Raw genomic sequence first — 18128 nt, 5'->3', positions numbered from 1 at the left:
ACGTGATCTCCTGTATCATTCCTAACACCAAGGCCATATTTTCCAACTACTGACCCTTCTTCCTTGTTCCCAACTTTTGCATTCCAATCGCCAGTAATAATCAATGCATTCTGATTGCATGTTTGATCAATTTCAGACTGCAGAAGTTGGTAAAAAAACCTTTAGTGCATATTATCCTATCACTGACAGCATTGTACTTCAGGATAGATCTTGAAATGTTCTTTTTGACTATAAATGCAATGCCATTCCTCTTCAATTTTTCATTCCCTGCATAGTATATCATATGATTGTCTGATTCAAAATGACTAACACCAGTCCATTTCAGCTCACTAATGCCTAGAATACCAATGTTTATGTGTTCCATTTAATTTTTGTGATTTCTAATTTTCCTAGATTCATACTTCGTACATTCCCTGTTCCTATTGTTAGTGGAAGTTTGCAACTGTTTCTTCTCATTTTGAGTCGTGCTCCAGCAGCAAATGAAGGTCCCAAAAGCTTGACTTCATTCACATCATTAAGGTCAACTCTACTTTGAGGAGGTAGCTCTTCCCCAGTAATCTTTTAAGTGCCCTCCAATCTGAGGGGCTAATTTTATATCAGATAATGTTCTACAGCATTTTGTAAGGTTTTCATTCGCTAATTTTTTTTCAGAAGTAGACTGTCAGGTCCTCCTTCCTAGTCTGTCTTAGTCTGAAAGCTCAGCTGAAACCTGTCCACCATGGGTGACCTTGCTGGTATTTGAATACCAGTGCCATAGCTCCAAGCATCACAACAACACTTAAGCCCCCCCCACACAACAAATAGACATATACATATGCATACACACACATAAATATGTACAGCTATATATGACAATAATGGTTTTTAGAACCCATTAGCTTGGGAACATAATATACACATTTATTGTTTAACCATTCATTTATTTTTCTTTAAATCTGTTTTTTTTGATAAATGTGTAGTATGTTTCTTTGTATTATAGGTATTATTATGCTTCATAGCTCACATATTTATGCCACACATATTCTTCAGTATGCATCACATATCAAATAATAAAATCTTTTAAAACAATCCTAAGAAGCAGTTATAGGGCTTGCCGATATTGTTGATCTGAAGCAGCATAGAAGTCAGAGAAAAGTACATGGCTGACCTACTCTTTCATCATATTTACAATCCAATGCAAAAATCTTTAAGTACTGTATAACTCTAAAGAGCTTCACCCCTACTGATTACAAACAAAAGTGAACAAATAAAAAACCACTTCAGTGTCTTGACAGCTGCTGGAATTATTAATTTTTCAATCATTTATTAATTTCTAAACATTTTCATGTAACTTACTAATTTGTATTTCTGGTGCCTATTACTGTGACATAATGGAATATAATGTATATTGGTTAATTAAATGAATCAAAAATAGTCCAGATACCATATTAGGAATGTGAAGGTGAGAAAGGGCAAAGATAGAAGAAGATAACAAAGATGAAACACACATAAATACCAATAGCAGAAGTTTCACAAGTACTTTAATTTTTTTAATGAGGCACCAATACTCACAGCTATATAAATTATAATTTGAATATCCCTTTGTCTCTTTATCAATGATTCATTTCACACTGACTGTGTATGCATGTGACCATCTCATTCCAGTTGATTAATCAATTGGAAGAATGGGTATTATGATTTTTTTGAGTAGATGTGTACAAAATCAGCTAAGAAAAAAGGAGCAGGTCATTTAACTGCTATGGGCAGTTATAAATATGCACTGTGTTATAGAAAAATAAAGAGATGTGATACTGATACCAATACTGAAGGATTCATTTTTGAATTCCTAGTCTTAACTTATTAACATAATCCCTAGACAAAATGGAATCCATAGTTATCACTTCATCTGCATGACCATTCTTTATAGTTAAAATGACTCTCATACCTGAAGACAGATTCCACTGGGTAAATTCCAAACAGTGATTATGCCACTGAAAAATAATAATAATTTTGACTGTGGTGATTTCTTTAATAAAAAAGTTGTGATTAAAACTATTTATTTTGGTTATCCAGAGATAGGAGCTAAATAATGTCTCTGTGTAGAATTTTATAAGTAACTGAGACTCTTATTCTACTGTATTTGCCATCAAGGTAACGATTATATAAAAGACCTTTAGTCCTTATTGAATAAATCATAAGAACTCTTTAGAACTGGGTTATTAGAACACTAAAATCCTGACAGCATGATCCACAGATACAAAAACGCTTCAAGTCGGTTGTTTTCTTAAGAGAGGATTTACATTTTATGACAGCCAGGAGCTTTCTCTGCCTGCACATGGCGATATTATTGCCATGTATAAGCAATCCCAGCACTCTAGGATTTAACCTGGATTTACACGTGCAGATACCTTTTTTCCCATTGTTCAGAGACTCACACTGGAATTACTGTAGGGCTGTACATGATTTCACAGTAATTACCACAAGTCAGCATAAATATTGATTGCTACATTCTTTCAATGTATTATCTCAGTGAAAACAGAACTTCCTGAAAAAAGAACTTATATTTAAACTGGTCAACCACTAAATTTGTTAGTGGCTTTCAAATTACTTTGGGCTCCAAACTGTACTGGACTGTAAGTCCTCTGAACCAGAAACTATTAGAAAAAATATACAGTTAATATTTTGGAGGTGAAATAACAATATGCTCTGAGTGTAGCTAAATTATCAATGGACAGATGTTTTTTTTCTATCCATCAACATGAACTACCATCATGCAAACCTATTACCTGCTCATTATTTAGTTATCACTTCTGTCCCTTTAACAGCAGATTGTAGTATTAAAGCAAAGATTAAGCATCAGTTACATTAACTTGATCATCTATGTAACTGTAGAACAGCTGTGTAAGTATCAGCAATGCTTAAGGACCGTAAAACAGAATGGACTCCCTAAAGTAATGGCATTATAAACGTAACAGCAGAAAGAGCTCACACCAACACACAACGCAATCTTGGTTATGTTGCAGGCAAAGCATATGCATGTGAACAAAGGTATTGAGTACTTAAATGGCAAAATAAACACTAAATATTCATGACGTACTAAATATACATGTGGCTTATGAGGCATCCAATATTCATGAAGTCTTACCTACTCGTTGGTGATACACTTTCTGGCCCACATGTCCCCTTCTTGAGACAAATAAAATACTGTGGCTGCTCCACAGGTCACTGACAATTTTTAGCTATGAGCTCTGACCAGATGTACTTGCCCCTGGGTCTCTGATAAGCAAATATGAATGTTGGCCTCAAGCATTTTCCAGCCATTAGACCTCCTTGAGAAACCTCCACTCTGGTCCTGGTAACCATACCATCATTGTGGAATGCTTATGCATCAGAGAAAGAGGTGGAATATAGGAACATTGCATAACCTAGAATTTTGATGGTATGGGTAAATTACTTTCTTTTCTTTCCCTTGCTTCTCACTTGTGGTTTTGAATTTAATAAACCATGTAGTTCATTCATCTCAATTCAGCCTTTGAGCTTTTGTTTCATAACTTGGGTATAACTTATATAACAGTATATTTGGTGGCCATCTGGGTGGCACAAATAGTTAAGTGCTCAGCTGTTAACGAAAGGTTGGAGGTTCAAGTCCACCCAGAGATACCTTGGAAGAAAGGCCTGGGGATCTATTTCTGAAAAATAAGTTATTGGAAACCCTATGGAGTACAGTTGTACTCTATACACATGGGGTCACCATGAGGTGGAATTGACTCAACCAGCAACTGGTAAGTGTACTTAGAGGCTACCATTGCATCAGGGTGGAATAGGAGGGAAGCAGACATGGAGCTTGAGAGCTGAGGGGTCAGGTATGCCATCCTCTCTTTTACTTTCTTGGAGAAAACCCCTAATTGCGGGAGACAACAGTGATGGCATAACTTGAGAAGGCTGTAAGTCAACCCTGCCAGAAGCCACATTGAAAAAAAAAAAAAGAAGAAAAAAAAAAAATCAGTGAAGGATGGTTGGGGTAGATTAGCCTGAGTTTCAGATTCTAGCTCGTTTGGCTTCGTAGGGTCTGTACAGGGCCTAGAGGAGGATTGAGAAGGCTGGCAGATGAGAAGAAATCTGTAGGATTACACAGAGATGCCAAGGTTCAGAAAACTTCCTGATCTAAGGCTAACATTGGACAAAATAGCGGTCTCTAGTTGGTACCACAAAATACCCCAAGTGGCAGATGAGACCAGTCACACCTCTGCAAGTAAGGGCCAGGAACCTCATCAGACAAGGCACCAGAGAGAGAGAGAGAGTAAAGGAAACAGTAAGCAGTAGCTCTTACCCAGAGATTGTGGAGATGATCAGGCCATGGAGGAATCTGTAAGATAGAACATTTACACATGAGACAAAGTCATTCAGAAACTACTAAATCCCCTGGGAGTTAAGATACTATTGATTGGGCAAGCTCAGAACTTTTATTGTTTGTTTTTCCACAACTACCCTAAGGCATGGGAATGCTTAAAGAAGACGATATTGAAAAAAGTAAGAAGTCACATTTTCTTTGCACGTATGAATAGTGTGTGTAAATTTTTGGCCACTTTTACATAGTTTACAAAAATAAAACTTGCTCTTCCTGAAATGGTAGAGAACCAATGAGATATAAAAATTGAACTAATCATCAAAGATCAGTATTCAGGAAGTTTATATAGTTTTGCCTGTTGACTAAAATCTTTGCTTAAACATTTGCAATAACTTCGAATTTACTACTTCACAAGTAAGCCTGCTTGATTTTTCGATAGATGTATTTCTTAAAAGGTACTTCTCTTTTTACATTGACCCAAAATTTACCTCTCCATAATTCTATTTCTTGCTCCTAGTTCTGCTGAACTCTGGTGCAAAGGAGAATAAATGTGTATTCTTATCCATATTTATTCAGCAAACATTTATTGAAAGCCTATTTTATAGCACTGAATACTACGTACTGGAGGCTGTTATAAACACTTAAAAATCATTATCGGTGCTTCTGGATCAGATAGTGATATCTCAAAAGACCAGTGTTCTCATCCTAACAATTAAAACAAGCCAGGTAGGTTACATAAACATGTAAAAGCCATCAGAGAGATGAAAACCCACACAAACCTAGTGAAACTAAACTCCAGAAAGTGACAAGTCCTTTATAAGAGAGAAAAAATACCTGGCTGCTGTTATGACTGAACAAAATGGCATGGGGATAAAGAATTTGCCATACATGGGGTTAAGTAGAAAGCAGTGAAACTCTTATCAAACCTTTAATGGCCATGTGTGGACTGACACAACAAGCTTGAACCCAAAAGAGTCCCATAAACCCACAGATCCTTACCAAGTACTTGGGTCAGTGTACTAAAAACAGAGTCAGGGAAGAAGAACTAAGAGAAACACTTACAGGTACTTTGGGATTTTAGCTAAGGAAGTTGAAGAGAAATACCTCCCCCAGACAGCACAATCCTCAGAGAGTGTAGGGCAGTCCCAAGTGACCACAAAAAACCAAGGATGGCTCAAAAGGGCCAGCAGGGATCACTCTCAAAGCAGCAGATAGGACTAGAAAGCAAAGAAACCTTTCCAGCTATCCAAAAAGTTGGTAGCAGGATACAATGCAGGGAGAGATCTCTATGTTTGGAAAAAAGAGGCTCATCTGTGAAACTCAGGAAGCTCTCAATAACCTCAAGGAGACTAGGATCTTAAAACCAAACCAAACCCAGTGCCGTCAAGTCGATTCCAACTCATAGTGACCCTATAGGACAGAGTAGAACTGCCCCATAGAGTTTCCAAGGAGCGCCTGGTGGATTTGAACTGCCGACCCTTTGCTTAGCAGCCGTAGCACTTAACCACTATGCCACCAGGGTTTCCACTAGGATCCTAGGCCCTGCTAAAGGTAATACACTGATCCTACCCTGAAAACATTTGAGTCCCACATTGAACTAAAATTAAACTGTCATTTAAACAAAGTCTAGACCTTAATTACTGAGTGTATTGACTCAGTTTCTACTCTAGCAACCTGATGAATAAGAAGGGGTATGCCATTTATGAAAATAAACACTATTTACTTCAGACTCTACTGTGCTTTTACTAAAATAATCAGCAAACATTTAAAAATCAAAAGACATGCAAAAAAAAAAAAGCAAGAAATGGTGACTGTCAAAAAAGGAAAGAGTCAATGGAAGCAGAATTAGAGAAGTCACTGATTTTGGAAATAGCAGCCATGGACTTTCAATTGACTGTGAAGAAATGCTAAAGAATCCAGAAAAAGATGGGAAGCATGTGTAAAGATATCTAAGTTTTAGCAAAGATGTTGAAACTAAAAAAGGAATCAAATGAAAATGCTAGAAATGAAAAATACAGTATAAGAAAACAAAGTTTAGTTTATCAGCTTAAGAGCAGATTGCATACAGTAAGAAAAGGATAGACAAACATGAAAAAAAGTCAATAGAAAATACACAAACTGAAACAAAAAGAGAAAAAGAAAGAGAACAAAACACCCAAATTTTGTGAGACAATTTCAAATAGTGTATGTTATGCATTACTGGAATCCCAGAAGGAAATGACAGAATTTGACCAAAGAAATATTTGAGTAATGATCGAGAACATTCCAAAACATAAACCCATATATCAAGAAGTCCTGTAAACACCAGAGGACAAAATTATCATAATTGAATTGCTGAAAACCAGAGAAGAAAAGAAAAATCTTAAAAGCAGCCAAAGGAAAAAGTCACATTACACAAAGGGAAAAAACAATGCGAATGGCAGCTAATTGCTCTTTAGAAAAAATGGACGTTATAAGACAATTTAGTAACACCTTTAAAGTACTAAAAGGAAAAAACTGTATATTAGCCTAGAGTTTTATGTACATGAAAAATATTCTTAAAAAACTACAGTGAAATCAGTACATTCTCAGGCAGACAAAAGCTGAGAGAATGGTGTCAAGATACCAAAAAAAATTTTTTCACCTTGAAAGTAAATACGCAGAGACGGAACCCTGGATCTGCAGAAAAAATAGAGAGCATCATTTAAATGATAAATATCTGAGAAAGTAGAAGAGGCCTGTTTTCACTACTCATTTTTACAAGGTACTGTGTATATTTGAATATAAATATATATAAAATTTCTTTAAAAATGGTAGACTGCTTAATGTAAACATTATAACAATGTACTGTGTACAGTGGCATCACTAGGGGGTTGTAGGTAGGGTGGACCACATGGAGTGACACACTGTCAGAGGAGGCAACACCAAAGTGATTGTATATAAAATTTTTGTGCAGTGTTTCAGCAGAAATTTATCATTTTTTAATTTTAAAAAATTCCTTCAGTTAGTTATAATTACAAAAACATTTTTTTGTAAGCCAAGCTTACATGTATCAATACACCTACAAGGCTAAAACTCTGTGCTAATTTATTCTTTTAACCTTCTAATGTGATCCTGTCAGACCTGTCATTATTACCCAATTACAATGATGCTTCGAATCACCTGTTTTTTTCCTGTGCGTGAGCTACAAGTGTGCACTGTTGTTTTTGTTGGGGCTGGTGTTTTTATAGAAACTGATTTTGTCAAATTTTCTGGTGTTTTAGCTACAATATTGTAGTAATTAGTATTTGTGAACCTATATCAATACCTTTTTTGAGAATAAAGTAGTAACCAAAGGAAAAGAAGGAGTGATTTACAGGAATACCAATTTATGAATAACCTAAGTACAAAAAACATAACTAAGGATTCTGGATGCTCTGATATGGGAAGAAATCCATGGGGCCGGGGCAGGGGGAAAGGGAGTGACACCATGAGTTACCACACTGGGTGACACCAACCCTACTGACTGTGCATGTGTATATAAAACTATTCCTTTCATATCTGTGATGTTCCATCATGATTTGAGAGCTTATGTACGTAAACATCAAGCAAATTTTCACACACATTAAACAATATATTTGTTTGTTTCAGCTATATGCCAAGCAATGTGAAATTTGTGGAAATATTAAGATAGCAGCATTAAAAACATACTGTCCCATATGACACCCAGCATCCTTCATACAGTGTTTGATTCCCCACCAGAAAACCATCACAAAATTCTCTTTGTGTTAAATAAGATGCTTCTCAACAACAATGAACATAGCCTGTCTCTCTTTCCTAAGTTGTTTCTAGCTTCCTTTTTCTGCTTGAAACTTCAATTATCTGTCATATTTGAACATCTCTGCAAATCCATGGGCAAAGTAAAGTTCACCCAACAACTCCATTTTTTACTTGGGAAATTGTGTCATTAATTTGTCTTCAGATAAGGTTGGATGCCATATGTCCCCTTTTATTATGTGCTCCATAGATAAACTCTTACATTTTTACTTGGCAAGCATTTCTGTGAAATGTTGGTCTGGGATTTTATGTCTGTGTCTAGAAGAGAAAATATCTACTCAGGCCCTTTTTGTCTTTAGTCCACTAAAAACAATATTCTTCTTTCTGACTGAGGCTAGCAAGTGAGAGCACTCAAGCAAAAATATCATTCCCTTATTTAAGAAAAAGAACAGATAATATTACCCTAAAAGTCAGTTTCCTCAAAAAATCAACATATAAAAATAAACATTATTTAAAAGCTCTTAGGAAAAAAAAAGCAAAAAGAGAGAGATGATTTGTAAATACGTTGTGCAAGAGACTAGAGCGCATCCTAAATCTTGGCAAGGGCCAAAGAATACCTCCTGGGAATGATAGCATCAGTGTAAAATGTAGCTCATACAAAAAGCTGTAAAAGAAATTGCACACAATGAGGAAATTGCTATGATGGAGGTCATTGGCATCTGATAAGGGATATAGAAAAAGAATGTTGTATGCACAGAGTAGATCAGCGTCTTTTCAAAATGGTACAGGGATACCGTTTTAACCACAGGGATGTGTGTTGGTTGTTTAGACTGAAATATAGCTGTGTAGACTGAAATACAGACTGAAAAATAACAAATAATGTTAGCTTCACTTTGATAGCCTTTTAATAATACTCAAATTTCATGCTAATAGCAAATTTTAGGACTCTTGGAAAACCAGAATTGATCATTTTGTCATATATAGCTCCCAGAACAAAGCTATATTTTAAAAAATCTGGTTTATACGATGTAGCCTGAAATTAAATGTGATTAATTCACATGAATTTATTTCAAAAATCTTTATGATAAATTGATAAAATGAAGTTTCCGCTTGTAAAATAACTAAAGGCCAAGCTCTACACTTGCATGGCCCTGCCAAGATTACATAGTTTATAAGGTGAAATTGGAAACGCTGGTGGCGTAGTGGTTAAGAGCTATGGCTGCTAGCCAGAGGTTGCAGTCCGAGTCCACCAGGTGCTCCTTGAAAACTCTATGGGGCAGTTCTACTCTGTCCTACAGGGTCACGAAGCATCACCATAGGGTCGGCTATGAGTCAGAATTGACTCTACGGCAACGGATTTGATTCTTGGTTTTGGTTAAGGCAAACCTGAAACAGTGAGTGACCAACTCTCTCCCTGTATGTATATATTTATTTCTTGCTTTCTCATGCTCTCTTCTCACTCCTTGATCCTCAATTTTTCTCTTGTGTTCTCTCTCTCTCCTCTCTCTCTGCCTCTATCTTTCTGATGTCCATGTGCCCCTAAACCTGCCAGCTACCACTCTAATAATTATAGTAGTGATTATGAAGTTATTAAACATCACAACTAAGCATATAACTTTGAATATGCAGAAGGCTTCATTTCTTGTAACAGCAATCTCTGCTCTTAAAATAATGTATTCAAAGGTATATTGAAATCATCCTGTGGTAGGCAGAATAATGACCTCCCCCAAAGATGTTCACATCCCATTTCCCAAAAACTATAAATGTGTTAGTTTATATGGCAAAGAGGAATTAAGGTTACAGATGGAATTAAGCTTGGGAAGGAATTATCTTAAAATAGTGAGATTATCAGGAAAAGAGCCCCCAGATAAGTAAAGCATTACTGAAAAAGAACAAAGTGGGAGGCCTCACTCTACCTGATTTTAGAACCTATTATACTGCCACAGTAGTCAAAACAGCCTGGTACTGGTACAACAACAGATACATAGACCAATGGAACAGAATTGAGAATCCAGGCATAAATCCATTCACATAGAAGCAGCTGATATTTGACAAAGGCCCAAAGGCAGTTAAATGGGGAAAAGACAGTCTCTTCAAAAAGTGGTGCAGGAATAACTGGATATCCATCTGCAAAAAAATGAAACAAGATCCATACCTCACACTACGCACAAAAACTAACTCCAAATGAATCAAAGACCTAAATGTAAAATTTAAAACAATCAAGATCATGGAAAAAAAAATAGGGAAAATGTTAGGAGACCTAATACATGGCATAAGCAGCATACAAAACATTACTAACAATGCAGAAGAAAAACTAGATAACTGGGAGCTCCTAAAAATCAAAAACTTATGCGCATTCAAAGACTTCACCAAAAGAGTAAAAAGGTTACCTACAGATTGGGAAAAAGTTTTTAGCTATGACATTTCCAATCATCGTCTGATCTTTAAAATCTATATGATACTGCAAAAACTCAACTACAAAAAGACAAATAAGCCAATTAAAAAACGGGCAAAGGATATGACAGGAACTTCACTAAAGAAGACATTCAGGTAACTAACAGATACATGAGGAAATGCTCACGATCATTAGCCATTAGAGAAATGCATATCAAAACTACAATGAGATTCCATCTCACTCCAACAACAACAACAAAAAACAAACTCATTGCCATTGAGTCGCTTCCAACTCATAGCAGCCCTATAGGACAGAGTAGAACTGCCGCACAGAGTTTCCAAGAAGCACTGGGTGGATTCAAACTGCTGACCTTTTGGTTAGCAGCCGTAGCACTTAACCACAATCCACCAGGGTTTCCCACTCCAACAAGGTTGGCATTAATCCAAAAAACACAAAATAATAAATGTTGGAGAAATTGTGGAGAGACCGGAACACTTATACACTGCTGGTGGGAATGTAAAATGGCGCAACCACTTTGGAAATCGATTTAGTGCTTCCGTAAAGACCTAGAAATAAAAGTACCATACGATCCAGCAATCCCACTCCTTGGAATATATCCTAGAGAAATAAGAGCCTTTACATTCACTGCAGCACTGTTTACAATAGCAAAAAAGATGGAAGCAAGCAAGGTGCCCATCAACAGATGAATGGATAAATAATTTATGGTATATTCACACAATGGAATACTACACATTGATAAAGAACAATGATAAATTCGTGAAACATTTCATAATACGGAGGAATATGGAAGGCATTATGTGGAGTGAAATTAGTCAGCTGCAAAAAGACAAAAATTATATGAGACCACTATTATAAGAACTTGAAAAGTAAGTTAAACAGAGAAGAGAATATTCTTTGATGGTTACAAGAGTGAGGAGGAAGGAAGGGAGGGAGGGGAGGAGAAGGGTTTTCACTATTTAGATAGTAGGTAAGAACTATTTTAGGTGAAGGGAAAGACAACACACAACACAGGGGAGGTCAGCAGAACTGGACTAAACCAAGAGCAAAGAAGTTTCCTGAATAAACTGAACATTTCGAAGGCCAGAGTAGCAGGGGTGGGGGTTTGGGGACCATGGTTTCAGGGAACATCTAAGTCAATTGGCATAACAAAATCTATTAAGAAAACATTCTGCATCCCACTTTGGAGAGTGGTGTCTGGGGTCTTAAACACTAGCAAGTGGCCATCTAAGATGCATCAATTGGCCTCAACCCACCTGGAGCAAAGGAGAATGAAGAACACCAAAGACACAAGGTACTTATGAGCCCAAGAGACAGAAAGAGACTCATAAACAGAGAGTGCAACAGCCTGAGACCAGAAGAACTGGATGGTGTCCAGCTACAACCGATGACTGCCCTGACAAGGGAACACAACAAAGAACCCTGAGGGAGCAGGAGAGCAGTGGGATGCAGACCTCAAATTCTTATAAAAAGACCAGTCTTAATGGTCTGACTGAGACTAGAAGGACCCCCGAGATCATGGTCCCCAGACCGTCTGTTAGCCCAAGACAGGAACCATTCCCAAAGCCAACTCTTCAGGCAGGACTTGGACTGGACTATGGGATAGAAAATCATAATGGTGAAGAGTGAGCTTCTTGGATCAAGTAGACACATGAGACCATGTGGGCAGCTCCTGTCTGGGGGGGAGATGAGAAGGCAGAGTGGGACAGAAGGAGGCTGAATGGACACGAAAAGAGAGAGTAGAGGGAAGGAGCATACTCTCATTAGGGGGAGAGCAACTAGGTGTATATAGCAAGGAGTATATACATTTTTGTATGAGAGACTGACTTGATTTGTAAACTTTCACTTAAAGCACAATAAAAATTTTTAAAAAATAGTGAGATTATCTTGGATTATTCAGGCGGATCCAATTTGATAACAAGGGTTCTGAGAAGTAGATGAGGGTGGCAGAAGAGGAGGGTAAGAGGGTAATTTAACTGCAGAAGAATGGTCAGAGAGATGCAGTGTTTTGGGCTTTGAAGATGGAGAAAGGGACCATGAACCAAGAAATGTGGGTAGCCTCTAGATGCTGGAAAAGACAAGGAAATGATTCACCCCAAGGGCCTCCAGAAAGGAGCACGGCCTGTCAACACCTTGATTTTAGCCCGGTAAGACCTTTGTCAGATTTATTACCTACAGATCTGTAAAGTAATAAATTTGTGATGTTTTAAGCCACTAAGTTTGTTATCATTTGTTCTGTTGTTGTTGTTATGCACCGTCCAGACAGTTCCAACTCATAGGGAGCCTATCTACAACAAAACGAAACACTGCCCAACCCTGGGCCATCTCCACAATCATTGCTATGTTTGAGCCCATTGTTACAGCCACTGTGCCAATATAGCTCATTGAGGGTTTTCCTGTTTTTCACTGACCTTCTACTTTATGAAGCATGATGTCCTTCTCTAGGGACTGGTTCCTCCTGATAACATGTTCAAAGTACATGAGACAAAATCTTGCTATCCTCCCTTTTAAGGACCAGTTTGGCTGTATTTCTTCCAAGACAGATGTGTTTGTTTTTCTGACAGTGCATGGTATATTCAATATTCTTTGCTAACACTATAATACAAATGCATCAATTCTTCTTTGATCTTCCTTATTCATTATCCAGTTTCCACATGCACATGAGGCTATGGAAACTACCATGGCTTGGGTCAGGCACACCTTAGTCTTCATAGTGACATCATTGCTTTTTAACACTTTAAAGAGATATTTTGCAGCAGATTTGCCCAATAAAAAGTGTCATTTGATTTCTCAACTGCTGCTTCCGTGGGTGTTGATTGTGGATCCAAAATAAATCCTTGATAAATTCAATCCTTTCTCCATTGATCACGATGTTTCTTATTGGTCCAGTTTGAGGACTTTTATTTTCTTTATGTTAAGGTGCAATTCATACTGAAGGCAGTAGTCTTCACTCTTCATCAGTAAGGGCCTCAAGTCCTCTTCGCTTTCAGAAAGCAAGGTTGTGTCAATCTGCATATCATTAATGAGTCTTCCTCCAATCCTGTTGCCCCATTCTTCTTCATATAGTCCAGCTTCTCGCATTATTCGCTCATCATACAGACTGAACAAATATGTTGAAAGGAGAAAGCTCTGATGCACAATTCTCATGATTTTAAACCATGCAGTATCTCCTTGTTCTGTATGAATAACTGCTTCTTGGTGTATGTACAGGTTCCACATGAGCACAATTAAGTGTTCTGGTATCCCCATTCTTGGCAATGTTATCCATAATTTGTTATGATCCACACAGTGGAATGCTTTCGCATAGTCAATAAGACACAGGTTATTAACATCTTTCTGGTATTCTCTGCTTTCAGCCAAGATCTATCTGACATCAGCAATGATATCCTTCATTCCACATCCTCTTCTGCATCCCTCTTGAATTTCTGGCAGTTCCATGTCAATGTACTGGTGCAACCGATTTTGAAATGTCTTCAGCAAAATTGTACTTGCATAACATAGTTTATAAAGAAAATGTTCTACATCCTACTTTGGTAAGTAGCGTCTGGGGTCTTAAAAGCCTGTGGGCAGCCATCTAATGTACTCCACTGGTTTCACCCCTTCGGGAGCAAGGGAGAATGAAGATACAAGGGAAAGATTAGTCCAAAGGGCTAATGGACCACAACTACCATGGCCTCCACCAGATAGAGTCCAGTATAACTAGAGGGTGCCTGGCTACCACCACTGACTTATTTGACTGGGATCACAATAGAGCATCCCAGATAGAGCTGGAGAAAAGTGTAGAACAAAATTCTAACTCACCAAAAAAAAACAAAACAAAAAAAAATGGACTTACTGGCCTGACAGAGACTGGAGAAACCCCGAGAGTATGGCCCCCGAACACCCTTTTAGCTCAGTACTGAAGTCACTCTTGAGGTTCACCCTTCATCCAAAGATTAGACAGACCCATAAAACAAAATGAGACTAAAGTGGCACACCAGCCCAGGGGCAAGAATTAGAAGGCAGAAGGGGACAGGAAAGCTCGTAATAGGGAACCCAAGTTTGAAAAGGGAGAGTGTTGACATGTCGTGGAGTAGTTAACCAATGTCATAAAACAATATGTGTACTGTTTAATGAGAAGCTAGTTTGTTCTGTAAACCTTCATCTAAAGTACAATTTTAAAAAATGTTAGAAAAACTTAAACCAAAAATATCCCCTGAAGTCTTCTTAAAACCAAACAATAGGTTAGTTTAACCAGTAAAAAAGTTCTTCCTTGAACATTATGTTCTTTTAAGAACTATTTATATGGGATCAAAGTGAAAACAACAACCCAAAAAATTAGATAGGAATCTTAGGGTGTAGTAAGATTATGTTAACCAGGCAGGAACAATTCAGAAAGGAGGGTGATAATGGTTGCACAACTCAAAAAACGTTATTAATGTCACTGTACGTGTACATGTAGAAATGGTTGAACTGGTGTATTTTTTGCTGTGTATATTCTCAACAACAACAAAATAAAAATAGTAAAAATTGTACTTGCATGATATTGATATTATTGTTTAATAATTTCTGCATTCTGTTGAATCACTTTTCTTTCATATGGGTGCAAATATGAATCTCTTCCAATCAATTGGCCAGGTAGCTGTCTCTCAAATTTCTTGGCATAGACGAGTGAGCACCTCCAGCACTGCATCCATCTGTTGAAACATCTCAGTTACTATTCTGTCAATTCCTGGAGTCTTGTTTTTCTTTCTTCAATGTCTTCAGTGCACCTTGGACTTCTTCCTTCTATACCATCAGCTCTTGATCATATGCTACTTCCTGAAATGGTTGAACGTCCACCAATTCTTTTTTGGTACTGTGACTCTGTGTATTCTGAATCTTTCATCTTCTTTTGATGCTTCTGCCATCATTCATATTTTACCCATAGAATTCTTCAGTATTGCAACTCAAAGCTTGATTTTTTTTCTTCAGTTTTTCAGCTGGAGAAATGCTGAGCATCTTCTTCCCTCTTGGTCTTCTAACTCTAGGTCTTTGCTTATGTCATTATAATACTTTGCCTTCTGGAGCCACCCTTTGAAATCTTCTGTTTGGCTCTTTTACTTCATCCTTTTTTCCTTTCTCTATGTTCAAGAGCAAGTTTCAGAGTCTTTTTTGACATTCATTTTGATCATTTCTTTCATTCCTCTCTTTTTAAATGACCTTTTTGCTTTCTTCATGTATGGTCGATGATGTTTTTGATGTCATCCCACAACACGTCTGATCTTTGGTCATTAACGTTCAATGCATCAAATATATTCTTGAGATGATCTCTAATTCAGGTGGGATATACTCAAGTTCGTATTTTAGTTCTTATGGATTTGTTTTAATTTTCTTCAGCTTCAACTTGAACTTGCATTTGAGTAATTGATGGTAGGTTCCACAGTCAGCCCCCGTCCTTGTTCTGACTGATGATGTTGAGCTTCTCCATCGTCTCTTTCCACAGATGTAGTTGATTTTATTTCTGTGTATTCCATCTGGCAAAGACCACATCTATAGTTGCTGTTTATGTTGTTGGAAAAAGGTATTTGCAATGAATAAGTCTTGCAAAATCCTTTCATGCGATCTCCAACATTGTTTCTATTACCAAGGCTGTATTTTCCAACTACCAATCCTTCTTCTTTGTTCCTAACTTTCACATTCCAATCACTTGTAATTATCAGTATATTTGCACATTTGATCAATTTCAGGCTGCACAAGTTGGTAAAAATTCATCAATTTCTTCATCTTTGGCATTAGTGATTGGTGCATAAATTTGAATATTAGTCATATTAACTGGTCTCCCTTATAAGCATATGGATATTACCCTATCAATGACAGTGTTGTACTTCAGGATAGATTTTGAAATGTTCTTTTTGATGATGAATGCAACGTAATTCCTCTTGAATTTGTCATTCCTGGCATAGTAGACCATACGATTGTCTGATTTAAAATGGCCAGTGCTAGTCCATTTCATCCCATTAATGCCTAGGATATCTATTTTTATGAGTTCTATTTCATTTTTGATGACCTCCAATTTTCATACTTCGTACATTTCATGTTCTAATTAAGAAAGTATGTTTGCAGTTGCTTTTTTTCGTTTTGAGTCGGGCTACTTCAGCAAGTGAAGGTCTCAAAAGCTTTATTCCATCCATGTCATTAAGGTTGGCTCAACTTTGAGGAGGCAGCTCTTCCCCAGTTGTATTTTGAGTGCCTTGCAACCTGAGGGGCTCATCTTCAGGCACTATATCAGACAATGTTCGGCTGCTATTCAGAAGGTTTACACTGGCGAATCTTTCCAGAAGTAGACCACCAGGTCCTTCTCCCTAGTCTGGCTTAGTCTGGAAGGTCAGCTGAAACCTGTCCACCATGAGTAACCCTGCTAGTATTTGAAATATTGGTGGCATAGCTTCCAGCATCACAGCAACACTCAAATCACCACAGTATGAGAAACTGATAGACAAGTGGCAGTCATTTGTTATAGGGGCAATGAAAAATTAATATATCAATAATCTGCTTATTTGAGAGGTAAATTTGGGTCTAGATATTTTTGATAGAAAATTTTAGTAAATGGTTTTCAATAAATACAGCCTATTTTTGTTAATACTCATAAAGTCATGCTTGTCAGGAGCACATAAATTATGCTTCAGGGCCTGGCCTGGCAATGTTCAAGGGCAGGTCAGAGTCTCAAATAAACAGTCCTTCTTAAAAAGATGTTTTTCCACAAAAAAAAAAAAGGGTAAAATTTAAGTCTCAAACAAATATTGAACAAGTATAGGAGCATAAAATGAACATGTGCCAGAGATTTTATTTATCTCATTTCATTAATGAGAGAAATAGTAAGATACGACAATCAGTTTGAAGGAGAATTCAGGGGACCACAGTTATGTAGATCAACCTGGAATGCTGAAATGAATTTATAAATAGATGTAAAATTGGCTTTTTTCATAAGAGGGGGGAACTCTGTTGTCCCTCTACTGCACAGAATCCATTTGTATATGGAAGATAAATGTTTGCATTGCTATTTGTTATATGAAATGTAGAGAGTTGTAAAATAGTACAAAGACAATGAAAGGTGAAAACCCCACCACGTAGTTTTACAGTGAAGATACCAGTAATCATTTTAATCCATTTCAGAAGTTTTCGCAATTTTTCCTAATACTTTGAATGAACACCATGCACTTATCTTCTCAATATTGGTGAAATTAAATTATAATAGACACCAGTAAGAATGCAAATGGGGACAATATGAAAAGGAAGAAGGGACAGCCATGTGTTGGTAGAATGAGTAAAGGAGGTGAGTGTCATGGATTGAATTGTGTCCCCCCCAAAATACCTGTCATCTTAGCTGAGCCATGAGTCCCAGTACTGTGTGGTTGTCTACGATTTTCTGTGATTTCCCTATGTGTTGTAAATCCTGTCACTATGATGAAATGAGGTAGATTAGTGGTGGTTATATTGATGAGATACACAAGATTAGATAGTGTCTTAAGCCAATCGCTTTGAGATATAAAAGAAGCGAGCAGAGAGATATGGGCATCTCATACCACCAAGAAAGCAGCACCAGGAGCAGAGCGCATCCTTTGGACCTGAAGTTCCTGCGCTGAGATGCTCCCAGACCAAGAGAAGACTGACGACAAAGACCTTCCTCCAGAG

Source organism: Elephas maximus, chromosome 1, assembly GCF_024166365.1.
Source record: "Elephas maximus indicus isolate mEleMax1 chromosome 1, mEleMax1 primary haplotype, whole genome shotgun sequence".
NCBI classification, from domain to species: Eukaryota; Metazoa; Chordata; class Mammalia; order Proboscidea; family Elephantidae; genus Elephas; species Elephas maximus.
This window is presented reverse-complemented; position numbering follows the sequence as displayed.